We start from the raw sequence: 26,950 nt of genomic DNA, 5'->3' as shown, positions 1-26,950 counted from the left end.
AGAAATTCACAGTGCCGTAGACACTGGCGAGCAGATTGATGCCGTATTCCTGGACTTCAGGAAGGCATTTGATACGGTTCCGCACTTACGTTTAGTGAAAAAAATACGAGCTTACGGAATATCGGACCAGGTTTGTGATTGGATTCAGGATTTCCTAGAAGAAAGAACACAACATGTCATTCTTAACGGTTCAAAATCTGCAGATGTAGAGGTAATTTCGGGAGTACCGCAAGGAAGCGTGATAGGACCTTTATTGTTTACAATATACATAAATGACTTAGTTGACAACATCGGTAGCTCCGTGAGGCTATTTGCAGATGACACGGTTGTCTACAAGAAAGTAGCAACATCAGAAGACTCGTACGTACTCCAGGAAGACCTGCAGAGGATTAATGCATGGTGCGACAGCTGGCAGCTTTCCCTAAACGTAGATAAATGTAATATAATGCGCATACATAGGGGCAGAAATCCATTCCAGTACGATTATGCCATAGGTGGTAAATCATTGGAAGCGGTAACGACCGTAAAATACTTAGGAGTTACTATCCGGAGCGATCTGAAGTGGAATGATCACATAAAACAAATAGTGGGAAAAGCAGGCGCCAGGTTGAGATTCATAGGAAGAATTCTAAGAAAATGTGACTCATCGACGAAAGAAGTAGCTTACAAAACGCTTGTTCGTCCGATTCTTGAGTATTGCTCATCAGTATGGGACCCTTACCAGGTTGGATTAATAGAAGAGATAGACATGATCCAGCGAAAAGCAGCGCGATTCGTCATGGGGACATTTAGTCAGCGCGAGAGCGTTACGGAGATGCTGAACAAGCTCCAGTGGCGGACACTTCAAGAAAGGCGTTACGCAATACGGAGAGGTTTATTATCGAAATTACGAGAGAGCACATTCCGGGAAGAGATGGGCAACATATTACTACCGCCCACATATATCTCGCGTAATGATCACAACGAAAAGATCCGAGAAATTAGAGCAAATACGGAGACTTACAAGCAGTCGTTCTTCCCACGCACAATTCGTGAATGGAACAGGGAAGGGGGGATCAGATAGTGGTACAATAAGTACCCTCCGCCACACACCGTAAGGTGGCTCGCGGAGTATAGATGTAGATGTAGATGTAGATGTATTAGAAAAAGGACATAACGTCGAGTGACGCCCAGAAAAGCGTGATACACTATGTTCCCAAGATACAAAAACAACATTACAAACAGCGAATCGCATTCTGAGAATATTTGCTAACTTTACTGTTTTCTGCAGAAGATTTTTAATACTAAGGTTATACACGTAGATATTGATTCTTCGATTTTTCCGGACTCTATTTTGTATCCACCATGTGTAAACGCTCTTGATAAGTCTGTGATGCCATCTGTAGCCCGTTCATGTAACTAACTCGTTGAATTACATACGTTTAATTTTTTTTCTAAATTATCATCTTTGAACAGCCATCGGAAGAGTCAAAACGGCATAGTTTGTTGCGTGGCATGCGCATAGAGATTGTTTACGTCCAAGTAAAGGGTGTAGCTCAAATTGCCATATGGTCTGTGCTAGTGTGCCTTTACTCCTCCCCGTTCAATAGCGGATTATTCCGCTTGGCGTACGTGTGAACATACTGGCAAAGTCCTCCGCGCATCCTGCATTCGAGAAATGCAACGTATCAACATCGGTCAACAGTCCGACGTTAAAACGTTTCTTTTTTAACATTGCTTCCCACGAAAGCCCTGACACAGTGTAACAGAAGGCAGGATCCAGAGTGTACGTTCACAAGCATACATTCCAAAATTTCTAAAAAAAAAAAAAACATCTGCGAACAAGCGCACATGTGTCTCGATGTAAAGTTTGGCATATCTATAGTCTGGCATATCCCCCTAAATTAGAGATGTTGAACTCGTGCCAAATATTCAATGTCTGCTTAGACTGTATATTCGTTATGGCAGCGCCTGTGAGTATTCTAGCGAATGCGGTTATATCGGTCAACATGGTTTCGCGGAGTCTCTACATCGAATCTAGGTATTCGTACGACAAGACTCCCTCCTTCGTTACAAGCTGAAACTTCGCATTATCAGGATATTCAGCTCTGGTAATTCTCATACCCACCTGACACATTGTCTCAGCAAATTAGTGAAGAGGTATATACATGAATCTTAACGAATCCAGGAACTGGAGCACTACTCTTAACGTGATTCGGTTGGAGAACTAACTGTATTTTTCTCCACTGTCAAGTATGATCCTGACCTTGTCATGTCCCAAATCGAAACCCATCAAGATCTCAACAAGCAAGTGAGCACCATAATCGCTCAAATTATTGAAGAAGACGGGTATGTGTCGTGGCAGTTTGTTGTTCAAACTGAATGCGTTGTGAGCTGCATCACGAATGTAGAGTTTCCGCATTTCTACCAAAAGTCATCCCACAAATGCGACATTTAACTGCCTGCTTTTATAAGGCATCATTCTCCGTACATTTGGCCATTGGAATGTTTTTGGTGCAAAGAACATCAACATCCAGTGCAACTTTTTCTAGCTCAGAGAACAATCATGTCGCAGGATTATCCCCGACGTGTGATTCAAATAATAAATAATTTTATTTATCATCATATTACGCATTTTGGGCACGTGTTGTATGATCAGCCAGAACATTGTGATCACCTGCCTTATAGCCGGTATGTCTATCTTTGGAGCGGATAACAGCGGCAATGCGTTGTGGTATGAAAGCAATGAGGCCTTGGTTGCTCACTGGAGGCAGTTGGCACCACATCTGCACAGAGAAGTCACCTAATTCCCATAAATTTCGGAAAAGGGGACGCCACGTTCAATCACATCCCAGATGTGTTCGATAGGGTTCAGACCTGGCGAGTTGGAGGCCAACATCAATTACAACTCGCCACTGTGTCCTCGAACCACTCCATCACACTCCTGGCCTTGTGACATGGCGTATTATCTTGTTGTAAAATGCCGTGAAGGGGTGTGCGTGACCTGCAATCAGTGTACCATACTGTTTGGCTTCATGGTGCCTTGCACGAGAGCCACTGGAACCATGGACGCCCAGGTGAATGTTCCCCAGAGCATAATGGAGCCGCCGCCAGCTTCTCTCCGTGCCGCAGTACAGATATCAAGGAGCTGTTCCCCTGGAAGACGACGGATCCGTGTCCTGTCATCAGCATGATGAAGAAGGTATCGAGATTCATCAGACTATGCAATGATCTGCCACCGTGCCAACGTCCAGTGACGATGGTCATGTGTCCATTTAAGTCGTATTTGCCGATGTCGTGGTATTAACATTGGAACGTGCATGGGTCGTCGGCTGTGCAGGCCCATTGTTAGGATTTTTCGGTGCATTGTGTGTTCAGACACACTTGTACTCTGCTCAGCATTAAATTCTGGTGTTAGTTCCGCCAAAGTTCACCTCCTGTCCTGTTTCACCAGTCTGTAATGAGGGTGGCCGTCCAACCCCGCGATGTCTGACCGAGGTTTCACCTTGGTTTCGACAGGTTTTGAATCACTCACTACAGCACTCCTCGAAAACTCGACTTGTCTGCCTTTTCCGAAACGCTTGTGCCGAGTCTCCGGCAGTTTGTCACTGTAAAAGGAAAACGATTTCATCAGTAGGTGGCGCTACTGCAAGTAATGCCTCTGACGGGTTTAATAGTTAAATGACGAATACGCATCAGAAATACGTATGTAATTTAGAGTCTACATAAAAGAAAAATAATAATTGTTAACAAAAAGGATAAAATCTGTGCCACAAAAGTTGCAATTGCAGCGCTGCAATTTGATGGTATTCAAACATAGGAAACCAGAGCATATGGATATAAGTGAGGTTATAAGTTTCAACTAAAATATTTAAAAACGGACACTACGTAGCAAAATCAGTTACAGAACTTTCATAAATACAAAAGTTAAACATACAAAAGCAAAAGAGAAGCAGGGACAGTTTTTACGATTAAGAGGAACCACCAATATAAATGGTCTCGTGGCAGGTTACTCTTACAAAATAGAGATCGCCAGTCATTGCAATTACACAACAAACATCGAGATCATCAGCCACGGCAATTACATTGTAAAACATGAATTAGCTACTGTAACACCATTTAAAACGAAATAGTCTGTATTTCATGCCATAGATATGATGACGGAATTCTCCTGAAATGTGTCGTGTGGTGACAAATAAAATTATGTTGGCTATGAATCAAGCGTTTTACAATTTCGTGTCAATGTGGTCGTAGATCTCCTTATGGACTTTTCGTCTAAAGTGATAGAAAGCAAATGCCAGTTTTTTTTATTCGTGCGAGAATCACACTCACGTGCAGTTGCTGCAATAGTTCTGTTTTCCGAGAGGTATTCCCTGTGAAGCATCTATTGTTCCGACCGCACAATGCTCTCCCCCACAAGGTCCTACGTGCAGGACTGCTACATCTGCTCACATGGCGACTTTATAGAGATAGCGCCGGTCGGTTGTCCAACCGATTGCACCCGTCAGCCGTTTATCTCACCCGCTGCCAGGTAAATCGTCTCAGCGGCGCCTACAAATGGCGCTTGTAAACACCAACACAAAGGAGTGTACACACGCGACACTGATTTTCAACTGTCACACTTCGTTCTGAGGGTGTGCCGCAGATACGAATGGTGATGCTGAACACGACATTTGATGCCTCTATTCCTTATCGAAGAAAGTTTATGCAGCAAACCTAACATAGTGTTTTTTGCCGCGGTATTGAAATAACTATACACAGCAAATCAAAACTACTAACTCCATCAAAAAAAAAAAGATCGACTTTTCACCGCTAAGCTTTCATCCTTTATACGGACAAGTATCAATTTCGATACGACATTTGGCATCGATAACAATATTTCAAATAGTATCGATACTATAGGAATATTAGAACTAAAGTATCGATACATACTCTACTGATCGGTTATTTCCTTTTAAACTTACCTTCAACGCATTGGAGTTTATTTAGAACACAAGTGGAAACATGAAAATCCATAACCCAATTTGAGAACGTGGTGGACAACCACTCTGGCGTGAAACTGCCTATAAGTTCCACAGCAGTGTACGCCAGAGCAGATAACTCCAGCTATATGAAAATATTCGGAACGCGCCACACTAGTCCATCATTTACCTACCTCGGTGCATATTTGGATTCTGTACTGGATTTCTCTTTGGATGACTCGTACTCTGCTGCTGACGACCTTCAGCGTGTTTAGGGAACGGTTGTCTCACAACTTCTGCTATCAAGTCGCTCGCCTCCATCTGCGGACTGTTACGACCTCTGAACGTAACCTTTGCATTCTCCAGCTAATCGATCGGCGTTCAGTGGCTAGATGACTTGGAACCAGGAACCATACGTCGCGTGTAACTGACAGTGTTTGTTTGTATCTTGCAGAATACGAAATATACAATGATAGGCCTAAACATAATGACCACTGTGCACCGTGAGACTGCCGTTATGGATACGACGCGGTAAAGAATGTATACTGACGTTGCAGAGACGAATAAGGAATCATTCTAGCGTCCATATGAGCCGCAGATGGTAAATGCACTGACATGAGCAACTTTGACAAAGGGCAGATTGTTATGGTCTAGTGCCTGGAATCAAGCATCTCAGAAATGACGAAGCTGATCGCTTTGTTGGCCGGTGATGATGTTCTAATGAGCTACAGCACTTTGTAAATAATGTACTAAAATTATGTCATTTCTCTTAGAATGCGAGCCGCAAACTTCTCTAAAATTACACCATTTCTCTTCTAACGCGAAGCGGAAATTTCACTAAAATTACGCCATTTCCCTTTGAATACATGCTGGTAGGCAAATGGACGAAAAATTGTCCTTACGATAAGTACAAACCAGCTTCTAGTGCTGAAATGACTGCCATCTACACTATGTTAATGTGTCAGGATTGGTGAGGAAGGGAAAGCAGTAGGCACCCATTGAGGTCATGAAGTTAAACATTCTATGATAGTCATGACGGTTTATTTCAGTAAAAAGTGGTTGAAAGCAGGCCTAGAGAAGCCGCCGAAACTGAAAGGGCTGCTGCCCAAGAGAGCAGGAGAGGAGAGCGTCTAACCAGGTCGGAAGCTGCCAGCAGAAGAGAACGGACGGCGTGTCCGCTGCCGGCGGCTAGCCGCGGCTCCACCCCTACGTGACCACCTCTACACCTTCCTATTGGACAGCCAAATTGTAGACGCGCAGTTCAGTAGTGTTACCTCGTCAGCAACATGTGAGTTTAGCTACTGATTGTTCAACATGTGAGTTTCAAAGTGGTTCTGTCCGGTATAATCCAACGTTACTTACGAGCTGAAACTAGTCGCCAGGCAGAAAGCACTGGCGAACGTCAGTTGAAATATAAAAATTAAATTTTTATAATATTACATCCATTCAGTAATGGCCCCCACTGTACAGCTACGCTCAACTAAGAGAAGGGACGCAGCTGTCTGGTGTGTTGGTTGATTTAGGGGAGGGGACCAAATAGCGACGCCATCGGTCCCATTGATTTAGGGAAGGACGGGGAAGGAAGTCGGCCGCTCCCTTTCAAAGGGACTATCCCGACATTTGCCTGAAGCAATTTAGGAAAATGATCAGGATGGCCGGACGCGGATTTGAACTGTCGTCCTCCTGAATACAAGTCCAGAGTGCTAAGTAGCTGTCTGTCTTCCACTGCACATCATCTGATGCAACGTCATCCCTTCCAGCACTTTTAGTACTAAGTTGTTCATCAGGCTAGTATTTTTATTTGAAAGTGCGTAGCGTATTGTGCAAGCATAGAGTATGAGGCATTTTTCGGGAGGACTTAAATAATGGCGTTGCGCCAGAGTGGTAAGTCGCCTTTCAGCACGCTAGCTGCACGGATGTCTTGTTTGCGTCTTCGCCACGCAGCTCACTCGCGGAGTTGTTTACGTGACTCTGCCGTCTTAGCACGCTATGTTTTCTTCGAAAGTTAATGGCTTACGCCCACAAAAAATGGACGCTGAAGCTTAGCTTTTCACCTGAATATGCCCGACCAAAATCACTTTAAATTGAACAGTTGAAACGTCCCCTTAGAACAATTTCTGAATTACTGTGCTGATAAACCTCTTACACTATTTGCTTTTCAAACAGCTGAGCAAAACTGAACGTACTCAAACATTCACTAAAGTGACACACAATATTTTTAGCGCAACGCAATCTGACTTTCAGAAATCCCTACAAAGGAATGGCCCTGACTAACATTAACCTGTACCTTTCACAAATCACTTACCTCACAAAAATCTTCGTTACTCAAGCTACTGCAATACAGCGAGCGCCACTACTGCCAGCTAAATAAAAGATTCAAACTACAGAAGGCACTAACTACTGATAGGCACAGTTAGCAATTGAAAGATGTTAATAGAGAACAAGCAATGTATTTACCTTAACAGTCATAATATATATAGCAGTTCATGACATCCAGTCTTACAAATTTCAAAACTCCGCCATTTCTCTCCCCACATCCACCACTGCTGGCGGCTCACCTCCAACTGCGCAACGCTACGCGCTGGTAACATCCAGCTGCCCAACACTACAATGGCAGACAACAATGCTAACTAGCCACAGACTGCACACAGCACAGCCAGTGATTTTCATACAGAGCGCTACGTAACGTTGCCAATAAGAAAATATAAACAGCCTACTTACACAGTTTATCAGAGATGAAGTCAAGACTGATTGTAACGATCTTGTTGACATCCACCTGTGTATAGTGAGCAGTGTGGTATACGTGAATTTGGTTGACGAAGACAAATCTCAGTAAGCATAGGGTTGAAAATGCGTACCTTAAGAACTACGAGCAATATTTCATCTGCGGTACTGTGAAACAAATATCTTCTACTGCAAGTTCTTTGCTTTCCATATTTTGAGAACTGTTAGTATGGACCAAAACAAGGAAAAAAGTCCAGTAAACATGTGCTCTAAAATGCATTCCTTAAGAGCTATGAGCACTTGTTCATCTTTGCTACTTTGAAACACAACTCTTCTAATGATCATGTGCTTGTAGCTTTTAAGGTATGCGTCTTAGAGCAAATGTTTGCTGGACATATTTTTCTTATTTTGTTCCATACTACCAGTTCCCGAAATACGGAAAGGAAAGAACTTGCAGTAGAAGATATTTGTTTCACACTATCGAAGATGAAAAATTGCTCATAGTTCTTAAGGTGTGTATTTTCGACCCCATGTTTACTGAGACTTTTTCGCTTCTAATATCGTGTACTTTCAACTATATGCGTTTACGTCATTAATTATGATACACTCTGTATATAGGCTTACACAACTTCGTTTATACGAAAATCTCAGAGTGCGAGTCGTAATCGCACATGGTAAATTTTTTCTTAACACCAGTTGTAATCATTAGTACGTAACCCTGATCGTCTCTTCATTCTTATTTGCTGGGGAGTATGTGACGCGAACTCTCTCAGGCACTTCCTGAGGCACCGCTGTGTGGCCTTGGTCCGTACTGAGTCATTCGCCGTTTCCTAGCGGAGCCTGTTATCTGCTCGCCCGGTGTGACTTTTGGGAATACGTACGAGGGTGGCCCAGACATCTTGCGTTGGAAGGCTTGCCTAGCTCAGAAAAATACAACCCACTGATCTGCAGTCCCTCTCATTTAAATCTGTAAACACACAAAGTTGGGTGAGTGGTTTTATCGTTGTAAATGGTAAATTTTAGCCTCAGTACCCGTTGAGCAATATGTTTACTTAAACAAAAGTTACGACAGCAAGACGTTTGCGATCAGGTCCGTGTATTAGAATTACCGTCAGTGTAATATCTGTAGAGGCCCCAACGTCACTTCAAATGGTTCAAATGGCTCTAAGCACTATGGGACTTAAAATCTGAGGTTATCAGATGACTTAGAACTACTTAAAGCTAACTAACCTAAGGACATCACACACATCCATGCCCGAGGCAGGGTTAGAACCTGCGACCGTAGCAGCAGCGTGGTTCCGGACTGAAGCGCCTAGAACCGCTCAGCCACCACGGCCGGCAACATCACTTCGATGCTGATGTGAAGAGGGGGACACCCCCATGCTTTCTGTGTCTCCGCTTATAAGAGAAAACTATTAAACGAATTATATTATCAGTTCAGGTGACAGTAAAACCTTGGGAAAGGGGACATCAAACGTAGCTTTCTGGTTCACCCAAACAGAATCAGCGGGCGGTGTATTTGTACACAAAGACTCGTACTTCACCAGGTGTTAGCAACCGAACATACAGATGTTTCAAACATTTCACATAACTATAAATTGCATGAATGAAAACAGAGACTTCGGGTAAATTTAAGTTAACGGTCGGAGTTTACCTTAGAACCAGCAGTAAGTTGTCGGTTGTCGGTTGCTCGAGAGGGTCTCCCATGGACTTACTAAAAATAACTAGACGTTCACTAGCACTAATGCAGCGGTCCATACTGAAGACGTCATTTGCAAGGCAGCACTGTGTTTGCACTTTAAATTATGTCAAATATCTGACACATGTAGCGTACACAGTGATATAACAGATGCAAATAACATATATGAGCACTCTGTATCCCTTTTAGAAATCAGCATGAAAATAGCTACTACGCGTCTGACAGAAATCCTCGGCACTTCAAGGACTTTTTTTAAGGGACCAAACGTGTGATAATCGCGTGCGGAGAGATTAGGACTATAGAACGGGAGCTCGAGTGTCTCTTCTTAAGTTGGCGTAACTTCTACGTCACGACTTCTGCCACACGGGGACGTGGTTATTATCAACTCAAAGCTCCGTTCCACAACGTTGGTTTTCGGCAGATATGCTGCCCCAAACACTTTCGTCATTCTCTAATGCATGTCTACCGATGTTTATCCTTCGGCGTCCGTCTCCGTAGCGCAGCGGTAGAGTTACCGCCTACCACGCAAAGGGGGCCCGGATTCGATTCCCGGCAGGTAACTGGGTGTTGTGTGTTTTTCATCATCTTTGAAACCCAAGTTGCCGAAGTGGCGTCAACTAAAAAACTTGCAATACGGAGGCCGCAAATGGGATATCCCGGCCAATAAATGCCATACGATCATTTCATTTCGTACTTCGGCGGCCAAGAAAAGAATAACAGCTCGTTGTTCCTGTTTGTTCGCGTTTAGTCATAACGTCTCCATAGTTAACGTTTCCGCATTTACCACAAGCACATAGGAAAGACAAGATTGTCACCCTGATATCTTGCCTATATGTCGGTGGTTGTATACGTGGAACGGAGTCGCACTACATTGCATACATGCTGCAGCAACGCCCTCCCACGGAAACTTTATGATCGCCCCCTATAGCTGAAGAAAAAATACGATAAAATTGTGAAACTGAGATAAAATTTTGCTATGCAAATACAAGTTAAAGACTGAAAAATAAGCGCCAAAGACAGACGCAGAGAATGTGTCTGGAAATGTACTGAGGTGACGAAAGTCACGGGATAGCGACATGCACATATACAGATGGCGGTAGTATCAGGTACTCAAGGTATAGAAGAGCAGCGTATCGGCGGAGCTGTCATTTGTACTCAAGTGATTTCATGTGAAAAGGTTTCCGATGTGATTATGGACGCGTGACGTGTATTAACAGACTTTGAACGCGGAACGCTAGTTGGAGCTACACGCGTGGGACATCGCATTTCGGAAATCGTTAGGGAATTCAATATTCCTTACTCACAGCGTAAAGAGTGCGCCTATAATACAATATTTCAGGCGCTACCTCTCACCAAGGACAACGCAGTGGCCGATGGCCTTCAGTTAACGACGGAGAACAGCGGTGTTTGCGTATGGTTGTGAGTATTAACAGACAAGAAATACTGCGTGAAATAACCGCAGAAAAAACCATGTAGTATGTACGGCGAATGTATCGGTTAGGAAAGCGCTGCAAAATTGGGCGTTAATAGGCAACGCAGCAGACGACCGACGCGAGTGCCTTTGCTAGCAGTACAGCAGCGCCTGCAGCGCCTCTCCTGGGCTCGTGACCATTTCATTTGGACCCTAGACGATTGGAAAACCGTGGCCTGGTCAGATTGGTCCCAATTTCAGTTGGTAAGAACTCATGGTAGGGTTCGACTATAGCGTAGATCCCACGAAGCTGCCCGCATCTCGTGGTCGTGCGGTAGCGTTCTCGCTTCCCACGCCCGGGTTCCCGGGTTCGATTCCCGGCGGGGTCAGGGATTTTCTCTGCCTCGTGATGGCTGGGTGTTGTGTGCTGTCCTTAGGTTAGTTAGGTTTAAGTAGTTCTAAGTTCTAGGGGACTGATGACCATAGATGTTAAGTCCCATAGTGCTCACAGCCATTTGAACCCACGAAGCCGTGGACACATGTTGACAACGAGGCACTGTGCAAGTTGCTGGTGGCTGAGTCATGGTGCGGACTGTGTAAGCATGGAATGAGCTGGGTCCATTTGCAGCCGTTCATGGACTCCGCAAACAACGATGGAATTTTTATGGTTGACAATGCGCCATGTGACTGGGCCACAGTTTTCGCGATTGGTGACAAGAACATTCTGGACATTTCTAGCGCCCGGCATCTATCGCATCGAACATTTATGGGACATTATCGAGAGATCAGTCCTTGCGCAAAATCCTGCAGCAGCAACACTTTTGCAATTACTGATGGCTATAGGAGCAACGTGGCTCAATACTTCGGCAGGGGACTTACGTCCATGCCACATCGAGTTGCTGCAGTACGCCGGCCAAAACAAGGCCCAACAAGATATTAGGAGGTATCCCATGACTTTTGTCACCTCGGTGTATTAAATAAGAACTGACAGTGAATTAGTGATAGAATAATCTCACCATCCGTCACTTCATAAGCTTCATGCAACCATCTTGAATCAATAACATACAGGATTCTCGCTCCTACCTATTGGAAACGAGCCGTATATTCTTGATTACTAAAACAAAACCTGTAACTTCTACCTTTAATGTATACGTAATAATAGAAACTACGAAACTATATTCATTTAAGGGAGACTCGATTACTTGTTAGAAGTTGTGGAATAAACATCATTTTATTTTGTTCTTCAGTTTCATTTTGCTTCCTCAATTACCCTTCAGATCACTAGGCCTGTGTTCATATTCATCCCTGCAGCTGGCAGTTTCAGTTCGGGAATAGTTCCCAAGCTTCTCCGCTACGGCGTGGCAGGGCCTTGAGGCGTCCCTGATGCTGTTAACTCGCTGGTTCGTTACACAAAACGTGTCGACTAGACATGGCGACAATACTGCAAGAAATAGCGTTTTGTGTTCTCCGTCTACTTACGACTGCAAGGCGTGATGTTCGTCGAGAGTATGGCACCGCACAGGGCCCACGAGAAATACGGGCCCTGGAACGAACTTGTGACGTCACGCTAGTCGCCTTGTCCACAATACCGGGTGTTTATAATTAAACTTTCCCTATTTAACATGTTATAACACGGTAACTAATTACTGTACAAGGACAAGACTTGGTAGCATTAATGTCAAGGACATGGAGAAAATAAATAATGTAGAATCAATTCAACTGAAACACTTTTAATATCCTGCTATGGTACATCATACCATTACATACGATACTGCTACAAAAGGGGCTTAATAAGGCTCCTGTCAGTGTCCAGGAGAGTCTGAAAGCGCAGGTTTGCATTCTGCACAACAGAACAAAGCATGTCTGTAGGTATGCTAGCCACCTATCTTGATATGCTGCACTCCAGATCAGCACATGTGTGAATGTCCCTCTGGTAAACCCTGTCCTTCAGATAGCTCCACAACCAGAAGTCACAGGGTGTGAGATCACGTTATCGTGTCACCCAAGCGTTTGGAAACGATCGGCTGATAATTCGATGTTTTCCAAATTTGTTTCGGAGAAGCAGTTGAACTTCATGAGCGATTTCGGTTGGACCCCATCTTGTATGAAAACTGTTATGTTCAGTGCGGCTCTTCCTGTGGGACGGGTACAATACGCTGGCTAAGCATATCGCAGTAACGCTGGCCAGTCACACTGCACGTCTTTGGTCCATGAGCGCCAACCTGTTCAAAAAAGAATAGGCCAATGATGAAGGTAGCCGTGAAGCCACACAGTACGGTGACACGTTCACCATGAAGAGGAACTTCATGCACTGTGACTGAAGGTGAAGATCTCCATACTCGGTATTTGTAAAAATGGCTCTGAGCACTATGGGACAACATCTACGGTCATCAGTCCCCTAGAACTTAGAACTACTTAAACTTAACTAACCTAAGGACATCACACAACAACCAGTCATCACGAGGCAGAGAAAATCCCTGACCCCGCCGGGAATCGAACCCGGGAACCCGGGCGCGGGAAGCGAGAACGCTACCGCATGACCACGAGCTGCGGACTCGGTATTTCTGTGTGTTCACCTCACCTGTCAGAGGAAACAGCTTCGTCTATTAATAGGGTGGTCCAGGACCAGCCCTCGTCATCTTCAGTCCTTGCGAGGATGTGAGCAAACTCAACACGTTGTTGTGCGCCCTGTGATGCAGGCTGCTGCACGATAGGGATCTTGTACAAATACCTTTTGAGAATGATTCGAATCAGCTTCTGTAAAGTGGACCACAGGATGTTCAATTGTCGTGACACGTCACCCGCACTGACTGCCAACCGAGAATTGCGCGCAAAGTTGTATACCATAGCAACAGCGATTTCATTAACTACCCTTAGTGCAATCGGTCATCGGCATCTTCCCGGAGCGACGCCCACTTCACCAGTTGAGAAAGAGGACGGAGAAAGAGGACCCTTCCGTAATCCTTTCTGCCGGAGATGTTCTCGAAGTGCAGCTGCAGCATTACTGTTATTTTGATGAAAGAGCTTGACCAGTAATGCCCTGCTCCTTTTGTCCAAACTCATGTTGACACATCAGCAGGTGCACTGCGAGTGGTCAGGTGTGTGACACTATGAATCACGATGATTGATCACGGCACCTGGGGACCATAATTGGAACTGGACGGTGGCGCTGTGACGCGTGGAAATGATGCTCTCCATACTCTAGACACTAATGCTGCCAAATTTGGTACTTTTACGATAATTAGTTTCCGTGTTATAACGCGTTAAATAGGTAAAATTGAATTATAACCACCTGGTACTACATGAACGCTTGGCTCCGTTCAAGACCACAGGAAATCACTATGTCAATGAAAAGATACCAACAAAAGATGTTAATGTTATCCTGTTCTGTCGAGACCTTGCATGCATTTAAAGGCGCAGTTAAGAATCATTAACCTCTCTGAAATACACTATTGGCTATTAACATTGCTACATCAAAAAGAAATACAGATGATAAACGGGTATTCACTGGACAAATATATTATACTGGAACTGACATGTGATTACATTTTCACGCAATTTGGGTGCATATATCCTCAGAAATCAGTACTCAGAACAACCACCTCTGGCCGTAATAACGGCCTTGATACGCCTGGGCATTGAGTGAAACAGAGCTTGGACGGCGTGTACAGGTATAGCTGCCCATGCAGCTTCAACACGATACCACCGTTCATCAAGAGTAGTTCCTCGACCACCATTGACCAGACGTTTTCAATTGATGAGAGATCTGGAGAATGTGCTGGCCAGGGCAGCAGTCGAACATTTTCTCTATCCAGAAAGGCCCGTACAGGACCTGCAACAAGCGGTCGTGCATTATCCTGCTGAAATGTAGGGTTTCGCAGGGATCGAATGAAGAGTAGAGCCACGGGTCGTAAGACATGTGAATTGTAACGTCCACTGTTCAAAGTGCCGTCAATGCGAACAAGAGATGACCTATACGTGTAAACAACGGCACCCTATACCAACACGCCGGGTGAGACGCCAGTATGGCGATAACTAATACACGCTTCCAATGTGCGTTCACCGTGGTGTCGCCTAACACGGATGCGACCATCAGGATGCTCTAAACAGAACCTGGATTCTTCCCATCTGTTAACTCACGGATCCGTTACAGCCATGCGGATCAGATGCCTGTCATCTCGACTGCTAGTGACACGAGGTCGTTGGGTACCTGCACGGCGTTTCGTATTACCCTCCTGAACCCACCGATTCCATATTCTGCTAACAGTCATTGGATCTCGACCAACGCGAGCAGCAATGTCGCGATACGATAAACCACAATCGCGATAGGCTACAATCCGACCTTTATCAAAGTCGGAAACGTGGTGGTACGCATTTCTCCTCCTTACACGACTCATCAGAACAACGTTTCACCAGGCAACGCCGGTCAACTGCTGTTTGTGTATGAGAAATCGTTTGGAAGCTTTCCTCATGTCAGCACGTTGTAGGTGTCGTCACCGGTGCCAGCCTTGTGTGAATGCTCTGAAAAGCTAACCATTTGCATATCTGAGCATCTTCTTCCTGTCGGTTAAATTTCGCGTCTGTAGCACGTCATCTTCGTGGTGTAGCAATTTTAATGGCCAGTAGTGTAGTCACTCGCACCCCATCTCGCTTCTGAGACTAGTAAGACTTATCATGTCACGTGCTGTGAGGTTCGCTCCGCGGCGTGTCTTCCTCGTGGGCCTCGGAACCGCACTAAAAAGCATTTGGGGATGGGCGCAGTAGTTTCAAAACATTGTTTGTTCGTGTAAAGAGACCTCTACAGATTGCCGCCGTCCGCTCGTTCTAGATGTATAGCGTATTTCACTGGAGTTTTGTACATTGTCCAGATAAGTCCGCTCGTTGTGCCTGATCAGAACTGGTCATTCCTCGTGTGCTTGTCTAGTGTGTTTCGCGGCACCGTTAGTGTTTCAAAACGTAGGGATACTTGTGTACGGTGAAAGGTACTTTCCGTTTGAGGGTACTTGATGTAAACCTTGATAATCAAAGTAATTATCAAATCTGCCACGAAGCTGAATGTGCCTCTATATAGAAGATACATCCTTGTATACTGCCTGACAAAAAAAGATTGAAATATCCAGAGGACACGGTGGAATGCCAATGTAACTTCATACGTGTACAGATCGCTGGCGGGTATGTAAATGATTAGACTTAGAATTCTCTAAAATTGGTAGAACGTGACACCAGAGTATCGTTCGTGTTTAGTGTTGTTGCCAAGCCGGTGCGTATTCAGGGTCAGATGTTGCGTGACCACAATGAAAGGACAAGGAAATGCCGCCTGCTCGTATAAGCGTTTTCAGCATGCGAAGCAGAAAGGACCCTCATTTTGGGTCTCCATTTGGCCGGCTGATCTAGTCGTGCAGATCTGAGGGGTACTCTGATATGGCAGTGGTGCGATGTTGAAACGCATGGGAGAGGAGGCACACTCGTTATCAAGGTTCCGCTCGAGCACGTCTTATCACTACAAAGGGAATATAAGCAAACTGTGTGCCAAGGACATAGCAACCCATTCATAATTTCTCCTGCAGTCCGAGAGTAAGTACTGAACTCTCTGAAGTATTTGTAATGTTCTGGCCCCTGTGATTGGTGACTTAACAGCAACCGGACTAGGGAATCACCAACCAACACGAAGGCTGTCGTTAACACCACAACATAAACGGTCGCGTTTGAAGTGGTGCCGCGACCGGGATAACTGGACTGCTGATGAATGGCGTCGCACTATGTTGAGCGATGAACAGCGCTTCGCCAGTGCCTCGGATGACCATCGTTTGCAAGTATGATGGCGACCTGGGGAGAGGTTCCATTGTTCCTATGTTTTGGAGAGGCACAGTTGTGTTACATGTGCAGAGATCCATCGGGTACGACTTCGGGTCAGAGCTGGTAGTGACTGAGAGAAGTCTGACAGCACAACGGTATATCACGGGTATCCTGCATCCTCATGTGTAACCTCTTAAACGACAGTATCGTGATGTCATTTTCCAACAAGACAATTCTCCTCTATACATATCACGTATCTCTATGAACTGTCTGCGTGATTTCGAGGTACTCCCGTAGCCAGCAAGATCCCCACATCTATCCCTAATATAACACGTGAGCGATCAGTTCGAATGTCAACTCTGTCCCAGAGCCCGTATCCCGGATGTTAACCCTGCGTTAGAAAGGTGAATCCTGCACCGACAATACAAAGGCGGGGTGCTGTGCAGCCAGATACCTACAATTATCTTGCTTCGCTTATTTTTTACAGATTTCTACCACTATGTGTTTTTCATTTCTTTGTTGCTTTTTTACTCTTCATTCTACCTTTATCACATTTCCCAAGAAACAAATTATTGGTTACACAATAAACCCAACTTACAATAAAAATTGCAAGTTCTTTTTCGTGCCCTAGTTCATCCATCACAAAGCCCTTGTATTCAGTCGGCGGCGACTTGATTTCAGGTTTCAAAGCTTTTCCGTAAATGCTTTCCGTCTTGGTCTTGTAGATTTCACTACAGTTTTCGATCTTGTTGGAGGTACAATTTTCGGTGATGTGGACAGGCCAGGGTGTAACGAAAAAACTGAGGGTTTCCTCGGGAGTCTTCACATTCTTTGCGTTTCTCGACGGTCCAGGAGCCTCTCTGAAGATGTTCCACGATCTGGTCTGGACCTTTTGGATATTTCTTCATACACTTGGTGAGTCCTTCCTTTCCGAGGTACAAGGCTCCAAGTCTGACTTGTCTGTCTATGTCATCGTTGCTCACAACCTCACTTGAGTCAGTATCTTGTTCGCTCTCTGAAATCTCACTAGCGGAATCCACGCCCCATCATCGTCACATAGCTTTTCTTTCTGTTGGCTATCCTGAAAATTGTCGTCAGCCTCCTCGCCTTCCTCCACTCTTTGCAGAAGCTCCGTCAGCCTAGCGGGTTCCTATTCATAGGTCCACATCTGTAATATAATATTATACAATAATTATAATTTACTATAACACACATAACACACTATAACACACCTCGGGGAAGATCAGTTTGGATTCCGTAGAAATATTGGAACACGTGAGGCAATACTGACCCTACGACTTATCTTCGAAGCTAGATTAAGGAAAGACAAACCTACGTTTCTAGCATTTGTAGACTTAGAGAAAGCTTTTGACAATGTTGACTGGAATGCTCTCTTTCAAATTCTGAAGGTGGCAGGGGTAAAATACAGGGAGCGAAAGGCTATTTACAATCTGTACAGAAACCAGATGGCAGTTATAAGAGTCGAGGGACACGAAAGGGAAGCAGTGATTGGGAAGGGAGTGAGACAGGGTTGTAGCCTCTCCCCGATGTTGTTCAATCTGTATATTGAGCAAGCAGTGAAGGAAACAAAAGAAAAATTCGGAGTAGGTATTAAAATCCATGGAGAAGAAATAAAAACTTTGAGGTTCGCCGATGACATTGTAATTCTGTCAGAGACAGCAAAGGACTTGGAAGAGCAGTTGAACGGAATGGATAGTGTCTTGAAAGGAGGATATAAGATGAACATCAACAAAAGCAAAACGAAGATAATGGAATGTAGTCGAATTAAGTCGAGTGATGCTGAGCGAATTAGATTAGGAAATGAGACACTTAAAGTAGTAAAGGAGTTCTGCTATTTGTGGAGCAAAATAACTGATGATGGTCGAAGTAGAGAGGATATAAACTGTAGACTGGCAATGGCAAGGGAAGCGTTTCTGAAGAAGAGAAATTTGTTAACATTGAGTATTGATTTAAGTGTCAGGAAGTCGTTTCTGAAAGTATTTGTATGGAGTGTAGCCATGTATGGAAGTGAAACATGGACGATAAATAGTGTGGACAAGAAGAGAACAGAAGCTGTTGAAATGTGGTGCTACAGAAGAATGCTGAAGATTAGATGGGTAGATCACATAACTAAAGAGGAGGTATTGAGCAGGATTGGGGAGAAGCGCAGTTTGTGGCACAACTTGACTAGAAGAAGGGTTCGGTTGGTGGGACATGTTCTGAGGCATCAAGGGATCACCAATTTAGTATTGGAGGGCAGCGTGGAGGGTAAAAATCGTAGAGGGAGACCAAGAGATGAATACACTAAGCAGATTCAGAAGGATGTAGGTTGCAGTAGTTACTGGGAGATGAAGAAGCTTGCACAGGATAGAGTAGCATGGAGAGCTGCATCAAACCAGTCTCAGGACTGAAGACCACAACAACAACATATATATATATATATATATATATATATATATATATATATATATATATATATATATATATATGTATGTGTGTGTGTGTGTGTGTGTGTGTATAAATTTTACTAGCTTTTGGAATCACATACAATCTCAACCCCGCCGGCCAGAGTGGCCGAGCGGTTCTAGGCGCTACAGTCTGGAACCGCGCGACCGCTACGGTCGCACGTTCGAATCCTGCCTCGGGCATGGATGTGTGTGATGTCCTTAGGTTAGTTAGGTTTAAGTAGTTCTAAGTTCTAGGGGACTGATGACCTTAGAAGTTAAGTCCCATAGTGCTCAGAGCCATTTGAACCATTTGAATCTCAACCCGCGAAGTTTTACTTCGTTTCCTGCTCAGCTTCTAGGTACTACACTATTTTGTCAGGCAGTGTAAATTTAGATGGTCCTTTTGAGAAAAACAACTTTGTACTTCTATGCGTAAGTTAAGATTTACCCTAAGTTCCTGTCTGCTTTCGTGTAAATGGTGTTGTCTTGAGAAATCGAATGAATCTATTCGAGTTGAAATTAATACAGTCTCTTGTAAGAATCTGGAACATGTTTGTTTTAAAACATACTCTTCGTATGAAGTGGTTTAGACTGTTTGCACCATGTCAAACATGCTACAAGGTATGGAAGTCAAAATGAAAGAGCGGACTCGTCGTGACACTCAACTGAGTAAGCTGTACTGCTGGAAAACTAAATCGTAAGGCCAAAAAAGAGTTGTGCAACATACAAAAAAGTTAATAGGCGTGGTTATATCTCCGAAAGATGGTATCTATTCAGTTTCCGCGCCAATTGCATAAGAGTGGAGCTAGTAGTGCCACTATGAGGAAGCAAATCAGGTTTGTTCTAAATACTCATTGTAACGGCCGTGATCGTTAGTTACCTTTGAGACTGGTCGTGGTGAGTTAATGGTAGTGAAGAAAGCCCTTAAGACAACGACGCCATTATCAACATCTCACTGAGTTTGGAAGAGGTTGTGTAACAGGACTACGAGAAGCTGGATGTTCCTTCTGCGATACTGCAGAAAGACTTGGCAGGAATGTAGCCACAGTAAATGATTGCTACTAGCGGTGGTCAAGAGAATGTACAATAGCAAAAAGACTGGCCTCCGGACGGCCGTATGTCACAACCACGGAGGAAGACTGTAGTGTTCGGCGTATGGTTGTGGCGCATCGTAACTGCTTCTGCAGCAGCAATTTGAGCGGCAGTTGGAATCACAGTGACACAACGAACAGTTACAAATCGTTTAGTTTAAGGACAGCACCGAACCACACGCCTATAGCGTGCTTTCTACCGACCACAAACCAGCGCCATTTGGGACTTCAGTGGTGTTAAGCGAGAGCTCACTGGAGAGCGGGGTGGAGGTCTGTTGTGTTTTCTGATGAAAGCTGGTTCTGTCTCTGTTTCAGTGATGGTCGGTCTTTGGTTAGAAAGAGGCCAGTTGAGGGCCTGCATGCTACATACACTAGACCTACATTTGGAGTTGTGCTCTGGGCTGTGATTTCGTGTGGCAGCAGGAGCACTTTCGTGGCTATGCCACTCAAACTGACTGCAAATTTGTACGTCAATCTCATAATCCGATCTGTTGTGCTGCAATTCATGACCAGCCTTACAGGAGGTGTTTTCCAACAGGATAACGTTCACCCACATATCGCTGTTGTAACCCAACATGCTCTACAAAGTGTCGACATATTGCATTGGTCTGCTCGATGACGAAATTTGTCTCCAATCGAGCACACATGGAACATCATCGGACGACAACTCCAACATAATTCACCCGTAGTGTTATCTGTCCATGTATTGACCGACGAAGTGCAATAGGCATGGAACTCCATCCCACAGACTGATATCCGGCAACTGTACAACACAATGCTTAAATGTTTGTATACCTGCATTCAACACTCTGGCGGCATCACCAGTTATTAACGTACCAGCATTACACATTTGCAATAGTTTATCTCGTGCTTACATTAACCTGTGATCTAGCAATATCAGGCATTTAAATAACTTTCCCACCAAATGTATTCCCGAAATTTCATTACTCTCCATTAATTATTTTTTGGTGTTGCGATTTTTTTCTGTGAGTATATTTTACGGGCGTCAATTTTCGTAAAGAAACTGTATGGCTTGCGAACCAAATAAAGCCGAAAACTGCCGCTGGAGAGCACTGAGAGTGCAAATCCTGTTAACCACGTCGTCCCCTTGTAACGATACAGCCTTCCCCAAAATTCATATGAAATGTCTGATACCACCTTCTTTTTATATGCATCCGGATAGTTATTGGACAATTCAGTGCTTCCTAAGGCCTTGTATGTGTGTCTTTATCTATATCATTCTGTCCTATTTAATAAAAAAAACTTGATATTCATTTCCAAGGAGTATTGAATGTTCTAGAGGAACGTATATTGTCATCATTATCAAAAGATTGTGGTCATTAACAAAATTACGTACAAGCGCTGGATTGAATGTACAATAAAGAAATTGGAGAGATAAATATTTGACCGAAGATATTAAAATGCTGTGGAAGTGTTAGCATAGGTAGCCGGCGCCTCTAATTACCGTAATTACAATCGAGTAACGAGTTAACACAAAGAAACTCATTATCTTGAGGAACTGCTTGAAAGTTATTGGCAAGCGATGTACTTTCATTTGTTATCTATTCTTATGTCCTGTTCTGTAACTGACATTCTTTGTAATTACATTTCTAATTAACTCTCCAATTGTTTACATCTCACAGTTTTGCAGTTGCAGAAACTGAGGCCTTATTTGAACGTCCTATGTATTTAATCGGATAAAGCACTAGCTGCGTACTACCATTACATGTTAGTAACCAAATCCATACTGTAATTAATTACGTAACTAAAATAATACGAGAGTCATTATTGTAATTAAAGTTCAGAATGATTTTCTTATGGAAAACTAGAGATATTACTACAAACTATTGTTATTCAAATATTGTATTTTACTCCATATTCGGCTGTAACATCAGATTCTTTACTTTTTGTGAATTCTAATTGTAAAATTGAAATTATACAAAATTAATAATGAAATATTTTGTGGGCAATTGTTAAAATTCTATACAAGGGAAAGCAGGGAGGCTGTGAGTCAGTCTGCTAGAGAGTCTGTTTGAAAGCCAACCTGTGAAGTCAGTGAAGTCTGTCCGTGTGTTGTTTACTTGACAAGTGTGTAGTTCCGATTTCAATTAATGTGTCAAAATGGTTCAAAAGGCTCTGAGCACATGGGACTTAACATCTGAGGTCATCAGTCCCCTAGAACTTAGAACTACACTACTGGCCATTAAAATTGCTACACCACGAAGATGACGTGCTAAAGACGCGAAATTTAACCGGCAGGAAGAAGATGCTGTGATATGAAAATGATAAGCTTTTCAGAGCATTCACACAAGGTTGGCGCCGGTGGCGAAACCTACAACGTGCAGACATGAGGAAAGTTTCCAAGCGATTTCTCATACACAAACAGAAGTTGACCGGCGTTGCCTGGTGAAACGTTGTTCTGATGCGTCGTGTAAGGAGGAGAAATGCGTACCATGACGTTTGCGACTTTGTTGGTTGAAGCCTATCGCGATTGTGGTTTATCGTATCGCGACATTGCTGCTCGCGTTGGTCGAGATCCAATGACTGTCAGCAGAATATGGAATCTGTGTGTTCAGGAGGGTAATACGGAGCGCCATGCTGGATCCCAACGGCCTCGTATCACTAGCAGTCGAGATGACAGGCTTCTTATCGGCATGGCTGTAACGGATCGTGCAGCCACGTCTCGATCCCTGAGTCAACAGATCAGGACGTTTGCAAGACAACCATCTGCACTAACAGTTCGACGACTATCAGCTCGGAGACCGTGACTGCGGTTACCCTTGACGCTGCATCACAGACAGGAGCGCCTGCAATGGTGTACTCAACGACGAACCTGGGTGCACGAATGGCGAAACGTCATTTTTTCGGATGAATCCAGGTTCAGTTTACAGCATCATGATGGTCGCATCCGTGTTTGGCGACATCGCGGTGAACCCACATTGGAAGCGTGTATTCGTCATCGCCATACTGGCGTATCACCCGACGTGATGGTATGGGGTGGCATAGACGTCTTGGTCACCTCTTGTTGGCATTGACGGCACTTTGAACAGTGGACGTTACATTTCAGATGTGTTGCGACCCGTGGCTCTACCCTCCATTCGATCCCTGCGAAACCCTACATTTCAGCAGGATAATGATCGACCGCATGTTGCAGGTCCTGTACGGGCCTTTCTGGATGCAGAAAATGTTCGATTGCTGCCCTGGCCAGCACATTCTCCGGATATCTCACCAACTGAAAACGTCTGGTCAATGGTGGCCGAGTAACTGGCTCGTCACAATACGGCAATCACTACTCTTGATGAACTATGGTATCGTGTTGAAGCTGCATGGGCAGCTGTACCTGTACACGCCATCCAAGCTCTGTTTGACTCAATGCCCAGGCGTATCTAGGCCGTTATTACGGCCAGAGGTGGTTGTCTGGGTACTGATTTCTTAGGATCTATTCACCCAAATTGCGTGAAAATATAATCAGGTGTCAGTTCTAGTATGATATATTTGTCCAATGAATACCCGTTTATCATCTGCATTTCTTCTTGGTGTAGCAATTTTAATGGCCAGTAGTGTACTTAAACCTAAATAATCCAAGGACATCACGCAAATCCATGCCCGAGGTAGGATTCGAACCTGCGACCGTAGCATTCGCGCGGTTCAGGTCTGAAGCGCCTAGAGCCACTCGGTCACCGCGGCCGGCAATTAATGTGAATAAATTTTGTTAAGCATGAAAATTTCGCAGTCATTCATCAGTGGACCAGCCAGAAGAAACTTAGGTAACATTCAACATGAATCGGTACATTCCGGCCGCGGTAGCCGAGCGGTTCTAGGCACGTCAGTCCGGAACCACGCGGCTGCTACGGTCGCAGGTTCGAACTCTGCCTCGAGCATGGATGTGTTTGATGTCCTTAGGTTAGTTAGGTTTAAGTAGTTCTAAGTTTAGGGGACTGATGACCTCAGCTGTTAAGTGCCACGTCCGGGTTTCAGGGTTCGATTGCCGGTGGGGTCAGGGATTTTCCCCGCCTCGTGATGACTGGGTGTTGTGTGATGTTGTTAGGTTAGTTAGGTTTAAGTAGTTCTAAGTTGTAGGGAACTGATGAGCATAGATGTTAAGTACCATAGTGCTCAGAGCCATTTGAACCATTTGTTAAGTCCCATAGTGCTGAGAGCCATCTGAAACATTTTTTAATCGGTACACCCCGCGCTAACGGCACTGTGTCTCCAGAGCATGTATGTCCGTGTGCGTCCACGTCTACATTAGCTGCCTCGTCACCAGTGAGGATGACTTGAGATAAGGTGGAAAACAAGTGTCTGAGACGAGGTGGTAATGGTATTTGTCCGTAGTATCTCGTCCGACGCGGGTAGCTGGAAGAGAGTCTCGGTGGCCTTCCGCACGGTCGGAGCGCGGGTCACCCGCCGGCTGCGTACGTGACACGGTTGCGCGGGCAGGTGCGTGGGGGGGAGATGAGCTATCTGCGCGCCTAGCGCCTCGGCGGCCGCGTTGTCGCAGGCGCAGGCGCAGGCGCAGGCGCAGGCGCCGGTCAGCGGCGCGACGTCGCGACGTGAGCGGCCTGTGCAGCCCAGGCGACTGGCTGTCCGTGTGTGTACGGGCACCACTCAGGCGTCGCCGCACGGCGCCGCCGCCGTATCTCAAATTCAGGGGGGCTGCGCCACGGCCAACGCGGAAAACGTGCTCGAGCGCGTGGCCGCACATGCCAACGGCTCTGTTCGCTTGCGTGACGGGTGAAGGAGTACATTGCAGGATGCATGAGATTAACATCTCAGCTACCGCCAGGTATGCTCCGACTCGGACATTTCTCTAGCGTAATGTGAGCTACTGTAACAAGATGGCGCAATTACACTCACGAAAGAAAGTCGCATAGCCGAAAAATACTTAATGCAAAGTAATGAACTATTGGGAATACATTCGTTTGGGTACAGTATGTCATTACAGAATGAGATTTCCATTCTGCAGCAGAGTGTGCGTTGATATGAAACTTCCTGGCAGATTAAAACTGTATGCCGGACCGGGATTCGAACTCGGGACCTTTGCCTTTCGCGGGCAAGTGCTCTACCATCTTTTTTTAAAAATTTTTTTGTTTTTATTTATTTTTTTTTTTTTAATTTAAACTCGAACCTCCGAGGGGTGGAGCCGCGCGGACTGTGACAAGGCATCTGAGACCACGCCGCTACCTCGCGCGGCACTGGAGATTGCTGGGAGTTCAGGACAAAAACAAACCTTCGTTCACTCAAGAAAAAGAGCATCGCATTCAAGGGAGACAAAGCCTCTTATACGCAGCAGCTTCTCCATTTGCGATCGTGGCAATCAGGCACAACCACTGAATAACAAACAACATTGCGAGACGTTCCGCCTATAGTCCGTCAGTCACGTGGGCAACCGGAGGAGGACTTGTGGTCAGCACCGGCGGCAGCAGCTTCGAGGCTCTGAAACGTCGTTAGATGACGTTTCCGGACTCAGGTTTCTATCCTCGATTTGTTCCTTAAGGCGCCCTCTACAGTCCCTCGAAGAATATCGCAATGTTTCTGGGACACCCTGCATATTTCTTCTAGGTCTTATTTTCTCTTCCCTTAGTTCTGGGTATGTATAACGCAGAATTTAACGTTAAACAGCGAAAAAACAACCAAATGCTAGAGTTAATCTGGTGATTCATGAGAAATTGTAATGACTTGTTTTGAATGGGCTCTGATTTCTCCATCTGACCGAGCGAGGTGGCGCAGTGGTTAGACACTGGACTCGCATTCGGGAGGACGACGGTTCAATCCCTCGTCTGGCCATCTTGATTTAGGTTTCCCGTGATTTCCCTAAATCGCTCCAGGCAAATGCCGGGATGGTTCCTTTCAAAGGGCACAGCCAACTTCCTTCCCCGTCCATCCCTAATCCGATGAGACCGATGACCTCGCTGTCTGGTCTGCTTCCCCAAACAACCCAACCCAACCCTCTCCATCTGAGCTATCCAAGCACGACTCACGGCTTTACTTCTGCCAGTACCACGTCTCCTACCTTCCAAACTTTACAGAAGCTCTCCTGCGAACGGTCCAGAATTCGAGGCTCGGTCTACATCTACATCTACACTCCGCAAGCCACCCAACTGTCATTACCCCCCTTTCCTGTTCCAGTCGCGTATGGTTCGCGGGAAGAACGACTGCCGGAAAGCCTCCGTGCGCGCTCGAATCTCTCTAATTTTACATGCGTGATCTCCTCGGGAGGTATAAGTACGGGGAAGCAATATATTCGATACCTCATCCAGAAACGCACCCTCTCGAAACCTGGACAGCAAGCTACACCGCGATGAAGAGCGCCTCTCTTGCACAGTCTGCCACTTGAGTTTGCTAAACATCTCCGTAACGCTATCACGCTTACCAAATAACCCTGTGACGAAACGCGCCGCTCTTCTTTGGATCTTCTCTATCTCCTCTGTCTACCCGACCTGGTACGGATCCCACACTGATGAGCAATACTCAAGTATAGCACAGTTTTAATCTGCCAGGAAGCTTCAACTGATTAACTTTGCAAGATCACAGATCAATATAACCACGAGATAAGCCATTGCAAATGTGTAATGCTGGTAGATTAATAACCGATGTAACCACCAGAATGTTGAAAGCAATCATGCAAACATGCGTGCACGGTGTCATACGTGTGCCGGATGTCATTTTCTGGGATGGAGTTCCTTGCCTACTGTACTTGGTCTGTCAGTAGAGGAACGATTACTGCTGGTTGTGGATGACGCTGGATTTGTCGTCCAGTGATGACCTGTGTGAGCTCGACTAGAGACAGATATGGTGGTCGTACAGGCCAAGACAACTTGTCGACACATTGTAGAACATGT

This window comes from Schistocerca cancellata, chromosome 2 (genome assembly GCF_023864275.1).
Source record: "Schistocerca cancellata isolate TAMUIC-IGC-003103 chromosome 2, iqSchCanc2.1, whole genome shotgun sequence".
Lineage (NCBI taxonomy): Eukaryota > Metazoa > Arthropoda > Insecta > Orthoptera > Acrididae > Schistocerca > Schistocerca cancellata.
The sequence above is the reverse complement of the archived record's forward strand: the minus strand, read 5'-3'. Positions refer to the sequence as shown.